General features: G+C 42.2%; 1 protein-coding gene across 1 annotated transcript in view; it reads right to left on the bottom strand.

The window, feature by feature from the left end:
* Window positions 1-12821, bottom strand: part of ESRRG (estrogen related receptor gamma) — a 980003-nt gene extending 967182 nt beyond the window's left edge. Inside the window, exon 1 of the mRNA XM_069768495.1 lies at window positions 12794-12821. The gene's annotated coding sequence lies outside the window, so the exon portion shown is untranslated. The remainder of the gene's footprint in view (window positions 1-12793) is intronic.
* Between the last annotated feature and the right edge of the window lie 9351 nt (window positions 12822-22172).

Here is a 22172-nt window from a genome sequence, read left to right as displayed (position 1 = left end):
CATTAGACAGTGACAAAAAGTTAGAACTTTTGACACTCAGGGAACTGTGATATACAGACCTTGAAGATCAAAACTCTTCAGTTCTAGGAACCGTGACAGAGGAAGAAAGAATTACTAGAGGGCAGGTTCTGGAATTGGAATGATACCCACTGGAATGCAGGTGTATTTGTGACTGGGAATACACAGTGTGCAGTTGCAGTGACTGAGGTAGTAATGTAGATACAGGCTGGGCAAGAGTGAAAGAAGAATAGAAGAGTAGGTTGACCAAGTGTTGTCAGCCCTGAAGAAACAGTTTGTGAACTTAAGTAACTCTTCTTTAAGGAGGCACTTGAGCTTAGCAGTTACATATTCATGAGGTACATGAGCAGATGGGTTACATTTCAGTGTGGTACATAGGCATAGCACCTCAACCTTTAGAAGAATCATGGAGACAGTGGTACTCATTGAGGGGCACAATATTTAGAGTCTTTGGTTGGAACAGTATAGTGTAGGTGAGATAATTAATAGTGGCTCCCCCTTCAAAGTTATTGCATTTTTAGGAGGCTCTACTCCAATTTGGCCCTGCAAAAATCTGTACGGAGCCTCTTGGTTTTAACTAGTTTGTCCAGAGTAGACTTATCTACCATCTCAGTAGTTGGCTAGTAGAGCTATGCTAGAAGCTCCAGGCGCAGTCACTGACTCTCAACAGCATGGGGGTCATTATGCAGCGCCCCAGAGTCCTGGTCATTGCAGTAATGTCTCTCTGCCACTAAGGGGAGCGATGTTATGTCTGATTGTACTAAAGAAGTTCACCTGACCAGGTATCACAGTCACACACTACACTTCACACTCCGGCCACCAGGGGGAGCAAAAGGCACTATGTACTAGGCCACTCCTCACACTGGTAAAACTGGGGGTTGGATAGGAAGTTAGGCAGAACGCAGCCTGGGAGAGCTCCAGGGAGGACCTGTCAGAACTGGGAATCTGGCAGGTACCTAGCAGAAAGGACAGATTGTTATGGGACCGCGCCTGCACTACCTTGCGGCGGTATCTCAAGAAAGGACACGAAGAGAAGGATATTGTGGAGAAGTGAGAAGTGGGATCATAGTACGGAGGAGATAGAACCAGAAGGAGTCGTGCCCCGAGACTGGCAACATCCTTCTGAGGCGCGTAGCCGGTGGCCCGAGCACCGAGGAAGTAACAGACTCCACGCATTACTTCAAACAGCGGCAGGACAGTTAATTACAGGTTGGCTGTCTGACTTAAAATCACCTAGAAGGACATAAGAGGCAATCGTGGGAGAGGGGCGTCGCTAGGGTCCCAGAATAACTCCAGGCCTATCTGTCATAAAGGTGCGTCCTAGCCATATTATCTGTGGACGGAGAGAGAGAAGGAACAGATATGACAGTTGTGAGGATGATCCCGTGGTGCTCAGCAGGGAAGGACTACAACACACAGGCGCTAGAAGGTAGACACTGATTCCCACCTGCAAAGGGAACTCTGGATGTGCCTTCGGGCTGGCCAGTCTCAGCCAGCCCCGTTAGCAGTGCTCTGGACTGCGGACCCCGAAGCCTTCAGTAAAGGTAAAGAGACTACAACCCTGTGTCCTCATTATTCCTCGCACCTTGCACCACGCACAATCACTTTTCATTGGACGCCCCTTAGTAGTGTCATGGACCGGGTCTAGCCACCGTGACAACCCCGGATCGAGTACCCTGTGGCCCTGTGTCTGGGGGCGCTTCAACTACATTCTTAGTTATGCCCAACTCCCCAAGTTTTAGGGTCACTCAATTAAAAAAAGTAGAAATGTCTTCCATCAACTATCCATTCCAACCCCCCAAAAATTGTACGACAATGCAATTACCACCACTGTATAAATGGAGGAGTATTGGTTGACTCTCAATATGATTTTTTTAGTACCTGTTGACTATAAAAAGGAAATTGGAGTGCCAACTGATTCTTAAAATGACTTTCAGACCCACTTGATTCTCAAAATGACTTTTTCAGTACTAATTGACTATCAAAATAACTTTCATACCTCCAATAACTTGTACCCAAAAATTATGAGACAGGAAATCATTTAAACTTTCCTGGCTCAGACAGATAATTTAGGTAGGTGGTGAAAAGAAATTAATTTGTTATCCTTAGGGAAGCTTCAGACGAGTGTATTTTTGGTCCAAGTGTCATCCAACAAAACATCGGATCGCACCCCAACCAATGTTATGTTATGAGGTCATGCAGATGTCTGCTTTTTTCCACAGACATTTTTTCCAATGTCCGATTTTTTTTCCTGTGTCCGAAGAAAAAAATCGCCGCATGACTGAGTTTGATCCAATATTCGGATCGCACTTGGCCATGCACTTGAATGAGTGCGTGGAAAACATCGCACTGTACTTTGATGATATCTGAGTGCAATCCGATTTCCGCGGTCTCACACAATGAAGAACTTGGAGAAATTCCGAGAGAATCGGACCACACTATGCTCACACTCTGATCAAACTCTGATCACAGTTTGATCAGGGTAATTATCATAACCAACCTGATTATCTAGGACGAGAGAATCTACGGCCGTCTATGTAAAACTTGAGAGCCACTCCAAGTAAATTTGTAGCTCAGAGTAGAAGCTGTCACTTTTTTAATTTCCTCCTGGCCAAAAATTAGCACTCAATTTTCACTCCTCTTGAAAAGACACTTTTAAAATATTGTTTACCCATTTTCATTAAAAAAAAGTTAATAATGTTTGTTGCTGTACTGATCTTTAATAAAGACTCACAAAAGTCATATCAGTACAAGCTCTCATTTCTGACTTAACCAGTCCATAAAAAAAAATCTAATTCCTACACGAGGACTTCACCAAATTTTCCCTGTGGTGGATCGGTTCACTCGGCTGCTCACAGAGGTAGACACAGAAACGTCTCTCATTTGAATCTTCTACTGATTTATTAAAAAGTACGGCATAAACAAGTGCAAAGTTCATCAAAATAAACATGGCCTTTCTGGCATAATAGTAAAACAAAAGATAACATATAGCACAGTCCATGTGGTTGCGGGTATCTGCTGCTAAGGAACACTAACAGACTTCAACTCAGGCTGACTATTTACCTCCCAAACCACACCCTGAGGTGGAGATATGGTGAACAGCCTCCCACCCACTCTTTAGCTGTCCACAAAAATCTAACCCTTCAAATGACCGATTAACCCTTCTTATCAGTTAGGCTACGTTCACATTTGCGTTGTGCGCCACTGCGTCGACAACGCAAATAAAAACGCACCAAAACGCATGCAAAAACGCTGCGTTTTGCGACGCATGCGTCGTTTTTTGCCGAAATTTTGACACAAAAAAAATGCAACTTGTCGCGTTTTCTTTGCCCGACGCTTGCGGCAAAAAAAATGCATGCGTCGCACAACGCAGCACAAAGCATGTCCATGCGTCCCCCATGTTAAATATAGGGGCGCATGACGCATGCGTCGCCGCTGCGTTTCCCGACGCTGCGTCGGGAAACGCTAATGTGAACGTAGCCTTAGTATGCTGGAACATTTTCCGTAGGTTCATATCACTGAAGCTAACAACCTCGGTGATACATATCTTCCATCCAATATTTTGCCAGTGACTTTGTCACAGCCCTTTTTTTCCAGTTTTCTCTGTAAACAAAAAAAAAATCAGTCTGAACAAACATTCCTCGTCTCTGTCTTTACTTACGCATTAGCAATCTTTTATGTGAGACGAAAGGGTCACTAAGAAACTGAGCGGAACCTAGAATTTTTTTTATGCTCCTATTCCATCAGGTTTGTAATTGGAAATAAAGTTAAATCCTAAGGCCTGGAACTCTTATTTCTTCATAATGTTACACACTTAATTGCGCCTGTCATTTACCAACACGATTATGTTGTCTACAAATGGAGACAAATAATAGATTTTAGTACTTATGCAGAGACTTAAACTGCATGCAGAGAGCCACAAACTACACCATTAAACCGGAATTACAGCTTGAAGTCAGAAACAAAAATTTAACCCCAGTAATCATTATCCCCTCAAAATAAAAGACCACATGAGTCAGATTCAGCCTGAAATCCAATTTTTAACCAGCAGAGATTCAAAGCCTTTTATTATGTCAGCGTGATAGTTTTGTTACAGTGAAATTCTCTAAAGGAAATATTTCGAAAACAATGTCAGCTAGTAAAATAAGAGGGGTGGAATGTAGAAGGGAAAACCCGGTTTTCAATTTAAGGCAGCAAACTCCTTCTTTTTACTATTTCTCTTCGACAAACTTTCAAGGTGACACTTTCTAGGGGTGTCCGCTATAGGATAATTAAAAACAGTTTTTTTCAATGTATGTGCACTATTTTATTACTTCAATGAATCTAGGATTATAAAGGAAGTCATTTATTACACAGACCTGATTAGAAATCTTTTACTGTTTTGCGTATACAGCTCCTCTGCAGACCTATGGTTACAGATAGAGGATGTATATGTAAGACTGAGGCTATGGATTAAGAAAAAATCTAAGGCACTGTACTCTGTTGGTTCACACAAAGCATATTGGAAGTTTTTAGTTGTTTCTTTATGTTCATTTATTTACATGAGTATGCGGTCAGTTTGTTAATAGCACTATATACAAAGCATTTATTTTAGGGACTTTTTTTTTAATTGAATTTGATCATTTTCAGGTTCTTGCCTTTTTTCTTGCAAATGCTATATGTTCTTATTCACGTAGCAATAGCAGCCGATCACAGCTCAGTTTTAATTTCATATTTTGCCCTTGTAAAATAAAAGCTGAGCTATAACAGATGGCTACGGTTAGCAGTCAGTCTTGCTTTTAGGCAGTTTGTATACAACGTTCCCATCATACGCAAAAAACGTTTAGTCTTGCAAAAGAAGATAGTAGTAGTGACATGGCCGTGCTTTCGCTTAGATACATACTGTATATACTGGAGGGGATTATAACTCTTCTCCGTTTTCAAAAGTTGGAGGGTATAAAAGTGCATCTAAATATGGGCTCCTAGAAGATGATGTTGGTGTTCCTTCACAGATTATGTTTGTGTAAATGTTGAAACTGAGGTACACATACTTTTATATCAGGCTTACCAATGTCTTTAAAGGGAATGTGTGATAATAAATGACATCATATTTCCTGCCTAGTGCAGACTTTACAACAATCACTTTCCTTGTCAACACAGGCAGAGTTATAACGACTGAAAACACTCCTATATACAGTAAATAACACAGAATCCACCATTCACAATAGGTGATGTCACAGCTCACCTCCTCCTCCTCCTGTACAATGACTGATATCCCCTCTATATACAGTAGATAACACAGGATCCACCATTCACAATAGGTGATGTCACAGCTCACCTCCTCCTCCTGTACAATGACTGATATCACCTCTATATACAGTAGATAACACAGGATCCACCAATCACAATAGGTGATGTCACAGCTCACCTCCTCCTCCTGTACAATGACTGATAATACCTCTATATACAGTAAATAACACAGGATGCAGCATTCACAATAGGTGATGTCACAGCTCACCTCCTCCTCCTCCTGTACAATGACTGATAACACCTCTATATACAGTAGATAACACAGGATCCACCATTCACAATAGGTGATATCACAGCTCACCTCCTCCTCCTGTACAATGACTGATAACACCTCTATATACAGTAGATAACACAGGATCCACCATTCACAATAGGTGATGTCACAGCTCACCTCCTCCTCCTGTACAATGACTGATAACACCTCTATATACAGTAAATAACACAGGATGCAGCATTCACAATAGGTGATGTCACAGCTCACCTCCTCCTGTACAATGACTGATAACACCTCTATATACAGTAAATAACACAGGATCCACCATTCACAATAGGTGATGTCACAGTTCACCTCCTCCTCCTCCTGTACAATGACTGATAACACCTCTATATACAGTAGATAACACAGGATCCACCATTTACAATAGATGATGTCACAGCTCACCTCCTCCTCCTGTACAAAGACTGATAACACCTCTATATACAGTAGATAACACAGGATCCACCATTCACAATAGGTGATGTCTCAGCTCACCTCTACATCCTCCTGTACAATGAGTGATAACATCTCTATATACAGTAGATAACGTACGATCCACCAATCAAAATAGGTGATGTCACAGCTCACCTCCTCCCCTTTACAATGACTGATTACACCTACAGTATATATAAAGTAGATAACATAATATCCACTAATCACAATAGGTGATGTGGCAGCAAACCTCCCCCCTTGCATGACTGACAATACCTGTATAAACAGTAGATAACACAGGATCCTCCATTCACAATAGTTGATGTCACAGCTCACCTCCTCCCTCCTGTGCAATGGCTTACTATTTACATCCTAAACCGCACCCTGGGGTGGAGATATGGTGAACAGAGTCCCACCCACTCTTCAGCTGTCTACAAAAAACCTAACCCTTAAAATGGCAGATTAACCCTTCTCATCACTTAGTGTGCTGAAGCATTTTCCCTAAGTTCATATCAGTGACGTTAACAACCTCAGTGATACATATCTCCCATCCAATATTTTACCATTGACTTTGTCACAGCCTATAAATCACGGTGTGTACACTAACTAGCATCACAGGTGCCTACAATCTTGGAATCAGTGGGCCTGTATATAGGGTTACAGATACTCACTGTGGTGTTAGGTGACATGGTGTGTATCACACTCAACATGGACCAGAGGAAGCGAAGGAAAGAGTTGTCTCAGGAGATTAGAAAGATTAGAAAGAAAATTATAGATAAACTTGTTAAAGTTATAAAACCATCTCCAAGAAGCTTGATGTTCCTGTGACTACAGTTGCACATATTATTCAGAAATTTAAGATCCATGGGACTGTAGCCAACCTCACTGGACGTGGCCACAGGAGGAAAATTGGAGACGGATAATAGGAATGGTAACAAAAGAGCCCAGAAAAACGTCTAGACAGATTAAAGGTGAACTTCAAGCTCAAGGAACATCAGTGTCAGATCGCACCATCCGTCGTTGTATGAGTAAAGTGGACTTCATGGGAGACAACCAAGGAGGACCATATTGTTGAAAAAAAAATCATAAAAAAGCCAGACTTGAATTTGCCAATCTACATGATGACAAGTCACAAAGCTTCTGGGAGAAAGTCCTATGGACAGATGAGACAAAAATTGAACTTTTTGCCAAGGCACATCAGCTCTGTGTTCACAGATGGAGAAATGAAGCATATCAAGAAAAGAACACTGTCCCTACTGTGAAACATGGAGGAGGCTCTGTTCTGTTCTGGGGCTACTTTGCTGCATCTGGCACATTGTGTCTATAATCTGTGCAGGGTACAATGAAATCTCAAGAGTATCAAGGGATTCTAGGGAGAAATGTGCAGCCCAGTGTCAGAAATCTTGGTCTCAGTCGCAGGTCATGGGTCTTGCAACAGGATAATGACCCAAAACACACAGCTAAAAGCACTCAAGAATGGCTAAGAGGAAAACATTCGACTATTCTGAAGTGGCCTTCTATGAGCCTTAACCTAAATCCTATTGGGCATCTTTGGAAAGAGCTGAAACAGAGCTGGAAAAGGCAACCTTGAGACAGGAGACAACTGGAGCAGTTTGCTCTTGAGGAGTGGGCCAAAATACCTGTCGAGAGGAGCAGAAGTCTCATTGACAGTTACAGGAATTGTGTGATTACAGTGATCGCCTCAAAAGGTTGTGCAACAAAATATTAAGTTAAGGGTACCATCATTTCTGGTAAGGCCTATTACATGAGTTTTATTTTTTAAAACATTCTGTGAAAGCTTGGTTGAAAAGCAATGCCTGACTTTCATTTGTTCATTTTCGTAGATTTTTTATTTATTACTACTTTTGTCAGATTCAAGTTATTTCTGTGAACATTGTGGGTTTTTCTGTCATTAAACGAGGGGTACCAACAATTTTGACCACGTGTGTATACATAATGAAAAAGCAGTATTAGAATGAAAAATAATACATTTAACATAAAAGCTCATATATGAAGTCGTTCATTTTCTGATGACACTTTCCTTTGAAATGGTGAAGAAGACTATAGTTTCAAAGTTAAAGTTCAGAAGATGTTTGCTCCTGGGAGGCGAAGATGCTCTTTGTTTTTAAGTCGGGTGGTAAAATTGAATTCTCTAAACAAAGAAACTGTCACTCACACACAGCCCCATCTGCCTGATATCATACAGAGGTCATATTTAGTATATCACCCTTTCTATACATGAAGATAAAGAAAATTTTGCACAGTCCTGAAAATCACAGGTCGTTGCATAGTAAAGCTAGTCCATGCCGGGGGTTTATTGATGTGAAACTGAGCGTCAATGTTTATGTTATTGCATAAAATGTAACATAAAAGTCAAAATATCTTTTGATATCATCATAAAAGTCAATCTGCAAACGGCAGAACAATCACAAGCAGAAGTCACTGAGCTGTGATAGTCAGAATGTCACTGAGTACAATGACGGGCGGACTCGGGAAGGAGCGAGTGCAAGGCTACACTGTACACGAGTAGCTGTTATTGGTGTAATTATGGTAATCTTTTATAATAAATCTTAGCTAATCCTCACAATTTACACTGGTCAGGATTTGTCTCCAAATTTTACACAGTTCCTCTTTATTACAGCTTATACTCGAGTCATACCCAGAGGTCAGCAGGGGAGGGGGAGCGGGGGCTGTCTAATTATACCCACTTGCACGTCCCTGCTTCTTCCAGCGCTGCAGCTTCTTCCTGTAGTGAGCAGTCACATGGTACCGCTCATTACAGTAATGAATATGCGGCTCCACCTCCCATAGAGGTGGAGCCGCATATTCATTACTGGAATGAGCGGTAACGGTGACCATCACTACAGGAAGAAAATGCGGCTCCAGGGAACAGACCTGCAGCAACGGCGCCAGGAACAGGTAAGTATGAAGGGGCAGTGCGCAATACTCACCTGCTCCTCGTTCCACCATCGGTGCCACTGTGTCTTCCGCAGTGACGCTCAGCTCAGAGGGCGCAGTAACATGATTAGTGCGCGCCGCCCTCTTCCTGAACGTCAGCGCAGAGGATGGGAAGACACAGCGGCGGTCAGCGGTGGAACAGGAAAGGTGAGTATAGCAAGTGCTGGGGGCCTGAGAGGTGAGTATGTAATTTTTTTATTTTTTTAATCGCAGCATCAGCATATGGGGCAAATATCTGTATGGAGCATCTTATGTGGCCATGTGCAGCATTATATGGGGGCAAATATCTGTATGGGGCATCTTATGTGGCCAAATATCTGTATGGGGCATCTATATGGAGCCATGTGCAGCATGATATGGGGGCAAATATCTGTATGGAGCATCTTATGTGGCCATGTGCAGCATTATATGGGGGCAAATATCTGTATGGGGCATCTTATGTGGCCAAATATCTGTATGGGGCATCTATATGGAGCCATGTGCAGCATGATATGGGGGCAAATATCTGTATGGGCCATCTTATGTGGCCATGTGCAGCATTATATGGGGGCCAATGTCTGTATGGGGCATCTTATGTGGCCATGTACAGCATGATATGGGGGCAAATATCTGTATGGGGCATCTGTATGGGGCAATGTGCAGCATTATATGGGGCAATTATCTGTATGGAGCATCTTATGGGGCCATGTGCAGCATTATATGGGGCAGTTATCTGTATGGAGCATCTTATGTGGCCATGTGCAGCATTATATGGGGCAGTTATCTGTATGGAGCATCTTATGTGGCCATGTGCAGCATTATATGGGGCAGTTATCTGTATGGAGCATCTTATGTGGCCATGTGCAGCATTATATGGGGGCAAATGTCTGTATGGAGCATCTTATTGGGCCATGTACAGCATTATATGGGGCAGTTATCTGTATGGGGCGTCTTATGTGGCCATGTGCAGCATTATATGGGGAAAATATCTGTATGGAGCATCTTATGGGGCCATGTGCAGCATTATATGGGGCAATTATCTGTATGGAGCATCTTATGGGGTCATAATCAACATTTGTGCAGCATTATATGGGGCATATTTTAATATGGAGCATCTTATGGAGCCCATCATAAACTGTATGGAGCATTATATGGGGCTCCTGATTCAATATGGATATTCAAAAACACTTAACCTACTGATGTCTCAATTAATTTTTCTTTTATTGGTATCTGTTTTTATTTTTGAAATTTACCAGTAGCTGCTGCATTTTCCACCCTAGGCTTATACTCGAGTCATTAAGTTCTCCCAGTTGTTTGTGGCAAAATTAGGGGAGTCGGCTTATTCTCAGGTCGGCTTATACTCGAGTATATACGGTATATATATATATATATATATATATATATATGTATATATATATATATAATTGCCTAAGGGTTTTTCCGTCTGTCTTTCTGTCTGTCTGTCTTTCTGTCTGTCTGTCTGTCCTGGAAATCCCACGTCTCAGCAACGGGCACAGCATCGACGTAGAAATCCTGCGCCTCTGATTGGTCGAGGCCGCCAGGCGACGGGCACAGCGACGATGATGTCATAAAGGACATAGAAATCCCACGTTTCTGATTCAGCGACGGGCACAGTATCGACGTAGATGTCATAATGGTTGCCATGGCGACGATGATGTCATAAAGGTTGCCTCGACCAATCAGCGACGGGCACAATCTGCCGCGAATTCTGGAATCATCATTGTCCATATACTACGGGGACATGCATATTCTAGAATACCCGATGCGTTAGAATCGGGCCACAATCTAGTATATATATATATATATATATATATATGTATATATATATATATATATATAACCCGATGCGTTAGAATCGGGCCACAATCTAGTATATATATATATATATACTAGATTGTGGCCCGATTCTAACGCATCGGATATTCTAGAATATGCATGTCCCCGTAGTATATGGACAATGATGATTCCAGAATTCGCGGCAGACTGTGCCCGTCACTGATTGGTCGAGGCAACCTTTATGACATCATCGTCGCCATGGCAACCATTATGACATCTACGTCGATACTCTGCCTGTCGCTGATTGGTCGAGGCGAATTCGCTGGAGACTGTGCCCGTCGCTGATTGGTCGAGGCAACCTTTATGACATCATCGTCGCCATGCTGTGCCCGTAATAAGTGGGATTTCTTGCCTTATAAATGGGGTTGGGACCATCAGTTGTGTTGTGCAGAAGTCTGGTGGATACACAGCTAATAGTCCTATTGAATAGACTGTTAGAATTGTATTATGGCAAGAAAAAAGCAGCTAAGTAAAGAAAATCGAGTGGCCATCATTACTTTAAGAAATGAAGGTCAGTCAGTCTGAATAAATTGGGCAAACTTTGAAAGTGTCCCTAAGTGCAGTGGCAAAAAACATCAAGCGCTACAAAGAAACTAGCTCACATGAGGACCGCCTCAGGAAAGGAAGACCAAGAGTCACCTCTGCTTCTGAGGATAAGTTTATCCGAGTCACCAGCCTCAGAAATCGCAGGTTAACAGCAGCTCAGATTAGAGACCAGGTCAATGCCACACAGAGTTCTAGCAGCAGACACATCTCTACAACAACTGTTAAGAGGAGACTTTGTGCAGCAGGCCTTCATGGTAAAATAGCTGCTAGGAAACCACTGCTAAGGACAGGCAACAAGCAGAAGAGACTTGTTTGTGCTAAAGAACACAAGGAATGGACATTAGACCAGTGGAAAACTGCTTTGGTCTGATGAGTCCAAATTTGAGATCTTTGGTTCCAACCACTATGTCTTTGTGCGACGCAAAAAAGGTGAACGGATGGACTCTACATGCCTGGTTCCCACCGTGAAGCATGGAGGGGGGGGTGTGATGGTGTGGGGGGGCTTTGCTGGTGACACTGTTGGGGATTTAGTCAAAATTGAAGGCATACTGAACCAGCATGGCTACCACAGCATCTTGCAGCGGCATGCTATTCCACCTGGTTTGTGTTTAGTTGGACCATCATTTATTTTTCAGCAGGACAATGACCCCAAACACACCTCCAGGCTGTATAAGGGCTATTTGACCAAGAAGGAGAGTGATGGGGGGCTACGCCAGATGACCTGGCCTCCACAGTCACCAGACATGAACCTTGACCGCAGAGTCAAAGGCAAAAGGGCCAACAAGTGCTAAGTATCTCTGGGAACTCATTCAAGATTGTTGGAAGACCATTCCCAGTAACTACCTCTTGAAGCTCATCAAGAGAATGCCAAGAGTGTGCAAAGCAGTCATCAAAGCAAAAGGTGGCTACTTTGAAGAACCTAGAATATAAGACATAATTTCAGTTTTTTCACACTTTTTTGTTAAGTATATAATTCCACATGTGTTAATTCATAGTTTTGATGCCTTCAGTGTGAATATACAATTTTCATAGTAATAGCAGAGAAGCACAGCGCTGGGGGACAGACAGCTGAAGGTAAGTATGTAGTGTTTGAGTTTTTTTACGTTTACGCTAGTAACCAGGGTAAACATCGGGTTACTAAGCGCGGCCCTGCGCTTAGTAACCCGATGTTTACCCTGGTTATCAGTGAAGACATCGCTAAATCGGCGTCACACACACCGATTCAGCGATGTCTGCAGGAGTCCAGCGACGAAATAAAGTTCTGGACTTTCTGCTCCGACCAACGATGTCACAGCAGGATCCTGATCGTTGCTGTGTGTCAAACTCAACGATATTGCTAGCCAGGACGCTGCAACGTCACGGATCGCTAGCGATATCGTTCAGTGTGAAGGTACCTTTAGAGATTTCTTTTCTACGGATCACCAGAAAAAATCCTAAGATATAAAGATAATTTCTTACCTTTGGTTGCTTCGGATATTTTGCAAATGAGAACTGCAAAACAAAAAAACAGAAAGATTTTGTTGATGTACATAAATTATTTTGATCTTATATATAGGAAAAAAAAAGAAGTATGGCTCGCTCACTCTGTGTAGGCAACTGTTATGACTGGTATTAGACTACAGGACTATAGAATAGAATCAGACACATTCCACCTAGACTCCTACCAGGCACAGTCCCCCTAATATAGTACCAGGTACAATCCCCCTAATATAATAGCAGGCACATTCCCCCTAGAATAGTATCATCCACAGGCCCCTTAGAATGGTGCTTGCCACATTTCTCTTAGTGCCAGGCACTTTCCACCTTGAGTATTAACTGCCAAAGTCAACCCCTAGACTAGAACTAGCCACATTGCCCCTAGCCCAGTACCTGGCGCTGTCTACCTAGAATAATACCAGCCAGAGTCGCTCTAGGATAGTACCTGGCACAGTCTACCTAGAACAATACCAGCCACAGTCCCTATAGGATAGTACCAGGCACACCTAGAATAGTACCAGCCAATCCCTTTAAGATAGTAACAGCCACAGTCCACCTAGAAAAGTAACAACCACAGTCCCTTAGGATAGAACCAACCACAGTCCCCACAGGATAATACCAACCACATTCCCTTAGGATAGTACCAGCCACAGTCCCCTAAGATAGTACCAGCCCTAGTCCCCTAGGATAGCACCCGCCACAGTCCCCCTAGAGTAGTAGCAAGCACATTCCCCCTAGAATAATACCAGCCACAGTCCCCTAGGACAGTACCAGCTACAGTCCTATAGGATATTAACAAGCACAGTCCCCTAGAATTGTACCAGCCACAGTGCCCCAAAATAGTACCATCAACCATCCCCTTAAAATACCAGCCCCAGTCCCCCTAGAGTAGTAGTAATAGTAAGCACATTCTCTCTAGAATAGTAACAGCCACAGTCCCCCTAGAGTAGTACCAAGCATAGTCCCCCTAGAATAGCACCAGCCACGGTCCCCCTAGAGTAGTACCAAGTATAGTCCCCCTAGAAGAGCACCCGCCACAGTCCCCCTAGAGTAGTAGCAAGCACATTCCCCATAGAATAATACCAGCCACAGTCCCCTAGGACAGTACCAGCTACAGTCCTATTGGATATTAAGAAGCACGGTCCCCTAGAATTGTACCAGCCACAGTGCCCCAAAATAGTACCAGCAACCATCCCCTTAAAATACCGGCCACAGTCCCCCTAGAGTAGTAGTAAGCACATTCTCTCTAGAATAGTAACAGCCACAGTCCCCCTAGAGTAGTACCAAGCATAGTCCCCCTAGAATAGCACCAGCCACGGTCCCCTAGGATAGTACTAGGCCCACCTAGATTACTACCAGCCACAAATAGAATAGTACCAGGCACACCTAGAATAGTACCAACCAGTCCCTCTAAGATAGTAACAGCCACAGTCCACCTAGAATAGTACCAGCCACAGTGCCCTAGGATACAACCAACCATAGTTTTCTAGGATAATACCAAGCACAGTCCCCCTAGAATAGGACCCGCCACAGTCCCCTAGGATAATACAAATCACAGTCCGCAGGATAGTATCAGCCACAGTTCCCCAGGACAGTACCGGCCATCATCCCCTTAGAATAGTACCAGCCCCCATTCCCTAGGATAGTATCAGCCACAGTCCCCCTATATTAGTAGCAAGCACATTCCCCCTAGAATTGTACCAGCCATAGTCCCCCAGGATTGTTCCAGCCACAGTCCATGTAGAATAGTACCAGCCACTGTCCCCCTAGATTAGTACCAGCCACAGTCCCCCTAGAATAGCACCAGCCACCGTCCCCTAGGATAGTACCAGGCATACCTAGAATAGTACCAGCCACAGTCCCCATAGGATAGTACCAGGCACACCTAGACTAGTACCAACCAGTCCCTCTAAGATAGTAACAGCCACAGTCCACTCAGAATAGTACCAACCACAGTGCCCTAGGATAGTACCAACCACAGTTCCCTAGGATAGTACAAAGCACAGTCCCCTAGAATAGGACCCGCCACAGTCCCTTAGGATAATACAAACCGCGGTCCCCAGGATAGCACCAGCCTCAGTCCCCTAGGATAGTACCAACCACAGTTCCTCAGGATAGTACCAGCCACCGTCCCCTTAGAATAGTACCAGCCTCAGTCCCCTAGGATAGTACCAGCCAGAGTCCACCTAGAGTAGTAGCAAGTACATTTCCTCTAGAATAGTACCAGTCACATTTCCCTGAGTTATTACCAGCCACTGTCCCTCTAGAATAATAACAGCTTCACTCCACCTAGAAGAGTACAAACCACATTTCCCTAGGATAGAATCTGCCACAGTCCCCAAGGGTAGTAGCATCCACAGTCTCTCAGGATTGAACCAGCCACAGTGCCTGTAGAATAGTACCAGCCACCATCCCCTAGGATAGTACCAGCCACATTACCCCTAGACTAGTACCAGGCACACCTAGAATAGTAAAGAAACGAGGGAGATCCAGCTCCAGGAAGGGAAATAGTCTCTGATAAAATCCAAAATAGCTTTATTGTCATGAAAAAATTTAAAATGTGGACTCCAAGACACCTAGAATAGTACCAGCCATCGTCCCCTTAGACTAGTGCCAGGTTGCTTACATTGTGTCTAGAAGAAGAGGGGACGGGAAGAAAAACATTAGACTCGAACAAAGAAGTCCCAGGAAAACATACTCAGAAGGGAGGTAAGAACATTTCTAAAACAATCCACAGTGAGGAGATTGGAACAAAACAAAATCCTCTAAACTGCATGCTCGCAAACGCCAGAAGCCTGACAAACAAGATGGAAGAACTAGAAGCAGAAATATCTACAGGTAGCTTTGACATAGTGGGAATAACCGAGACATGGTTAGATGAAAGCTATGACTGGGCAGTTAACTTACAGGGTTACAGTCTGTTTAGAAAGGATCGTAAAAATTGGAGAGGAGGAGGGCTTCGTCTCTATGTAAAGTCTTGTCTAAAGTCCACTTTAAGGGAGGATATTAGCGAAGGGAATGAGGATGTCGAGTCCATATGGGTCGAAATTCATGGAGGGAAAAATGGTAACAAAATTCTCATTGGGGTCTGTTACAAACCCCCAAATATAACAGAAACCATGGAAAGTCTACTTCTAAAGCAGATAGATGAAGCTGCAACCCATAATGAGGTCCTGGTTATGGGGGACTTTAACTACCCGGACATTAACTGGGAAACAGAAACCTGTGAAACCTATGAAGGCAACAGGTTTCTGCTAATAACCAAGAAAAATTATCTTTCACAATTGGTGCAGAATCCAACCAGAGGAGCAGCACTTTTAGACCTAATACTATCTAATAGACCTGACAGAATAACAAATCTGCAGGTGGTCAGGCATCTAGGAAATAGCGACCACACTATTGTACAGTTTCACCTGTCTTTCACTAGGGGGACTTGTCAGGGAGTCCAAAAACACTGAACTTTAGGAAGGCAAAGTTTGACCAGCTTAGAGATGCCCTTAATCTGGTAGACTGGGACAATATCCTCAGAAATAAGAATACAGATAATAAATGGAAAATGTTTAACTGCTGTTCTGTTAGGTCAAAAATGACCGTTTTTGAAATTCTATAATGTTATAAAAATTCAGCGTGTGATTCTGAGACTTGAGGCTCCCTGACTTTTCGTCATTAGGGGGGTACTCTCTGTGGGAATTTTTTTTTTTTTTAATTTTTGTTTACTTTATTTGGTACAATTTTTTTTACACTTGTACTGTTCGGTCAAAAATGACCGATAGGCCTTTATTCAGCTCTCCAGACAATTTTTGACAAAAATAAAGGTGCTATCACCTCATTTTGAACTATATATTGCATCTACTACTATTTATCAATGTATCTGACTACTTTTGGTCAGAAAAGATTTACACATACCAACATTTTCAAGTTGCGATACAGCCGACGGATTCGCTTCCAGTATAGCTATGCGCAATTTATTTCACTGGTTTTTATTTACCCTGCTGTTCATATAGATCTAGTTCCATTCAGTTGTCAACATTTCATATTGTAAATCATGATTTTCTGATTTTCCATGTGTTTGCTGGTTGTACAGTATTACACTGTGCAATGCTGTCCTAAGCAGAATTCACCTAAAGTGTTGTACTGTGAGCTTTTTCCTGCTGCAGGGTGGTGTCTGCTCTGATCTTATCTGTAGACAGATAACATAGCAGTGTAGAGTTTCAGTTCAGCTGGAGACAACACAGAGTGAGCAGAGGTTCAGACGTCAGAGCTCTGAAGTCCCATTTTTACAGGTATGTTACAGATAAATTATTCTTTTATTCTAAAATTATTCAATATTCTCACTGCTGTGATAAAATGGATGATAGGGGGTTAGCATTAGGGTTGTGTAGACTCAATGTCTGCTTATGAGTACATATTCTCACTGCTGTGATAGAATGGATGATAGGGGGTTAGCATTAGGGTTGTGTAGACTCAATGTCTGCTTATGAGTACATATTCTCACTGCTGTGATAGAATGAGTGCATGCCTCATTTTTGTTTGCGACGCTCCAGCACCATAATCACAGGGCATATCTCAATGTGTGACGGGACGTTATTGTGTGTATTGTTGCGAAATTGTTTTGATTTTTTTTTCATTCATTGTTTATGGATATATTTTATTTTTTCATTCAACAGTGATGCCTTACAGCATGAGAAGAAGACACTTCACCCAAGCTGAATTGGAGGAGTTTATAAACGACTCCGATACAGACGAGGATGTTAGGTCCGGTCAAAAATGACCGGGAACAGTATAAGTGTATAAAAAACAACGTTTTTTGCCATTTTATAGAGAAAAAAGCTTTTTTTTTTTTTTTTTGCCTTTGAAAAAAGTATATCTACATAATGTTTGATATTATTACTTATAGTTAACATTTAGATCAAGATTTTTTTTTATCTGCAAAAATAATCAATTTTTACAAAAATTTAAAAAATACCATGTTCCCTTTTGGATATAAAAAAAATATAAAACAAGCTTTGTATTTATTTTTTTTCTGGTATTTGAACAACCATCTTCACAAGCAATATAATAGTGCAAAAACTGTTTAAAAAAACCACTTAGATTAGCTAAAAATGATTATTTTATAAGGACGGTCAAAAATGACCGGGAACAGTACAAGTGTATGTGAAATCTAAACAGAACAGCAGGGTTAAGAACATCCTAAATAGGCACTGTAAGCGGTTTATACCTTGTGGGAATAAAAGGACTAGAAATAGGAAAAACCCAATGTGGCTAAACAAAGAAGTAAGACAGGCAATTAACAGTAAAAAGAAAGCATTTGCACTACTAAAGCAGGATGGCACCATTGAAGCTCTAAAAAACTATAGGGAGAAAAATACTTTATCTAAAAAACTAATTAAAGCTGCCAAAAAGGAAACAGAGAAGCACATTGCTAAGGAGAGTAAAACTAATCCCAAACTGTTCTTCAACTATATCAATAGTAAAAGAATAAAAACTGAAAATGTAGGCCCCTTAAAAAATAGTGAGGAAAGAATGGTTGTAGATGACGAGGAAAAAGCTAACATATTAAACACCTTCTTCTCCACGGTATTCACGGTGGAAAATGAAATGCTAGGTGAACTCCAAAGAAACAATGAAAACCCTATATTAAGGGTCACCAATCTAACCCAAGAAGAGGTGCGAAACCGGCTAAATAAGATTAAAATAGATAAATCTCTGGGTCCGGATGGCATACACCCACGAGTACTAAGAGAACTAAGTAATGTAATAGATAAACCATTATTTCTTATTTTTAGGGACTCTATAGCGACAGGGTCTGTTCCGCAGGACTGGCGCATAGCAAATGTGGTGCCAATATTCAAAAAGGGCTCTAAAAGTGAACCTGGAAATTATAGGCCAGTAAGTCTAACCTCTATTGTTGGTAAAATATTTGAAGGGTTTCTGAGGGATGTTATTCTGGATTATCTCAATGAGAATAACTGTTTAACTCCATATCAGCATGGGTTTATGAGAAATCGCTCCTGTCAAACCAATCTAATCAGTTTTTATGAAGAGGTAAGCTATAGGCTGGACCACGGTGAGTCATTGGACGTGGTATGTCTCGATTTTTCCAAAGCGTTTGATACCGTGCCGCACAAGAGGTTGGTACACAAAATGAGAATGCTTGGTCTGGGGGAAAATGTGTGTAAATGGGTTAGTAACTGGCTTAGTGATAGAAAGCAGAGGGTGGTTATAAATGGTATAGTCTCTAACTGGGTCGCTGTGACCAGTGGGATACCGCAGGGGTCAGTATTGGGACCTGTTCTCTTCAACATATTCATTAATGATCTGGTAGAAGGTTTACACAGTAAAATATCGATATTTGCAGATGATACAAAACTATGTAAAGCAGTTAATACAAGAGAAGATAGTATTCTGCTACAGATGGATCTGGATAAGTTGGAAACTTGGGCTGAAAGGTGGCAGATGAGGTTTAACAATGATAAATGTAAGGTTATACACATGGGAAGAAGGAATCAATATCACCATTACACACTGAATGGGAAACCACTGGGTAAATCTGACAGGGAGAAGGACTTGGGGATCCTAGTTAATGATAAACTTACCTGGAGCAGCCAGTGCCAGGCAGCAGCTGCCAAGGCAAACAGGATCATGGGGTGCATTAAAAGAGGTCTGAATACACATGATGAGAGCATTATACTGCCTCTGTACAAATCCCTAGTTAGACCGCACATGGAGTACTGTGTCCAGTTTTGGGCACCGGTGCTCAGGAAGGATATAATGGAACTAGAGAGAGTACAAAGGAGGGCAACAAAATTAATAAAGGGGATGGGAGAACTACAATACCCAGATAGATTAGCGAAATTAGGATTATTTAGTCTAGAAAAAAGACGACTGAGGGGCGATCTAATAACCATGTATAAGTATATAAGGGGACAATACAAATATCTCGCTGAGGATCTGTTTATACCAAGGAAGGTGACGGGCACAAGGGGGCATTCTTTGCGTCTGGAGGAGAGAAGGTTTTTCCACCAACATAGAAGAGGATTCTTTACTGTTAGGGCAGTGAGAATCTGGAATTGCTTGCCTGAGGAGGTGGTGATGGCGAACTCAGTCGAGGGGTTCAAGAGAGGCCTGGATGTCTTCCTGGAGCAGAACAATATTGTATCATACAATTATTAGGTTCTGTAGAAGGACGTAGATCTGGGGATTTATTATGATGGAATATAGGCTGAACTGGATGGACAAATGTCTTTTTTCGGCCTTACTAACTATGTTACTATGTTACTATGTTACTATGTAATACTCAGATAGATTAGCGAAATTAGGATTATTTAGTCTAGAAAAAAGACGACTGAGGGGCGATCTAATAACCATGTATAAGTATATAAGGGGACAATACAAATATCTCGCTGAGGATCTGTTTATACCAAGGAAGGTGACAGGCACAAGGGGGCATTCTTTGCGTCTGGAGGAGAAAAGGTTTTTCCACCAACATAGAAGAGGATTCTTTACTGTGAGAATCTGGAATTGCTTGCCTGAGGAGGTGGTGATGGCGAACTCAGTCGAGGGGTTCAAGAGAGGCCTGGATGTCTTCCTGGAGCAGAACAATATTGTATCATACAATTATTAGGTTCTGTAGAAGGACGTAGATCTGGGGATTTATTATGATGGAATATAGGCTGAACTGGATGGACAAATGTCTTTTTTCGGCCTTACTAACTATGTTACTATGTTACTATGTAAAATAACACTACACAGTGTCCCTAGAATAGTACCAGCCACAGTCCCCCAGGATTGTACCAGCCACAGTCCCTGTAGAATAGTACCAGCCACAGTCCTCTAGGATAGTACCAGCCACATTCCCTTAAGATAGTACCAGCCACAGTCCTCCTAGAGTAGGAGCAAGCACATTCCCCCTAGAATCGTAGCAGTCACAGTTCCCCAGGATAGTACCAGCCACAGTCCCACTAGATTAGTATGACCCACCAGCCACCAATCCAACCATCCCCTTAGACTAGTGCCAGGTCCAGTATAGTGTTGCTTACATTGTGTCTAGAATAGCACTACACTGTGTTCCTAGTGTGGTGAGGCTCTCCATGTGCATTGAATGATACCAGAGATAGGTCCACTATAATAGTACCAGGCTAAGTTCCACACAGTGTAATATTGCTCAACTTATCCCTAAAGTGATACCAGTCAGTGTCCCAAGAAAGGTACCCGTAATCCTTCAAAAAGAACCTGAAGACCCACCTCTTCCGGCAAGCCTACAACCTGCAGTAACCACCGATCGACCAAACCGCTGCACGACCAGCTCTATCCTCACCTACTGTATCCTCACTCATCCCTTGTAGATTGTGAGCCTTCGCGGGCAGGGTCCTCTCTCCTCCTGTACCAGTTATGACTTGTATTGTTTAAGTTTATTGTACTTGTTTTTATTATGTACACCCCTCCTTACATGTAAAGCACCATGGAATAAATGGCGCTATAATAATAAATAATAATAATAATAATAATAATCAGAGGCATGTAAAATGTCCGTACCACAGTATCAGGCAGTTCCCTTACTACAGAGCCATTTACAGTTTCCACACTAGTGCCAGGGGTCTTAATAACAGTACAAGATCTGCATTTTAAGTTCAACAAATGATCATATTTTACTTTAAGAGGTATATATGCACATCATACCTCAACATAATAGCGCTTGTCTTGAATTTATTCCCACATTTCCCACCGGAAAAGTCTTTTTTTTTCTCTTTAAATTGAAATACTCTCAGTAACATCTTCATGTTCAAGTCTCCAACCCTTCTCTAACCCTTGCACTGCTGACCGGCGAGTATAAAGACCCAGTTCTATCACACAACAGTATCAAGTCCTTAGCGTTCCCACCCCCCCATCTTCAAGTCATTTGTGTGTGCTGCCAGCCAGAACTCCCGCTTTTCCAAACTTCCATTTTCCCTCATCCCCTTAGCGTCCTGCATCTGTGTCCGACCGTTTTCATTGAATATTTAGAATATATCAATGTCATTAAATTTAAATTTAAACTAGGCTATAATACTTTTTTGGCTCAATACACTGGCCTAGTGAAGCTAAAAATTAAATTTGCAAGGCCGATGACTGTCCCCCGTGTAAGCGAGATGTGTAGTTTTTATTGCTGCATACTGTATCATGGCATTAGACATAAAACGAGAAGTTTACTATAACAGAGATATTTTCCGCTATTAATTGCGCCAAGCCGGGACAGTGAAGTCATAAAGATACCCGCTCCTAATCTGGGCTTAGATCTATATGTCACTTTGATTCAGGCTTCACCTTTTATTAATATGCTTCAAATGCTACCCAGGGGTAGATGTTTTATTCCTCCTATGGC

This window comes from Ranitomeya imitator, chromosome 5 (assembly GCF_032444005.1).
Source record: "Ranitomeya imitator isolate aRanImi1 chromosome 5, aRanImi1.pri, whole genome shotgun sequence".
NCBI classification, from domain to species: domain Eukaryota; kingdom Metazoa; phylum Chordata; class Amphibia; order Anura; family Dendrobatidae; genus Ranitomeya; species Ranitomeya imitator.
This window is presented reverse-complemented; position numbering and strand designations above follow the sequence as displayed.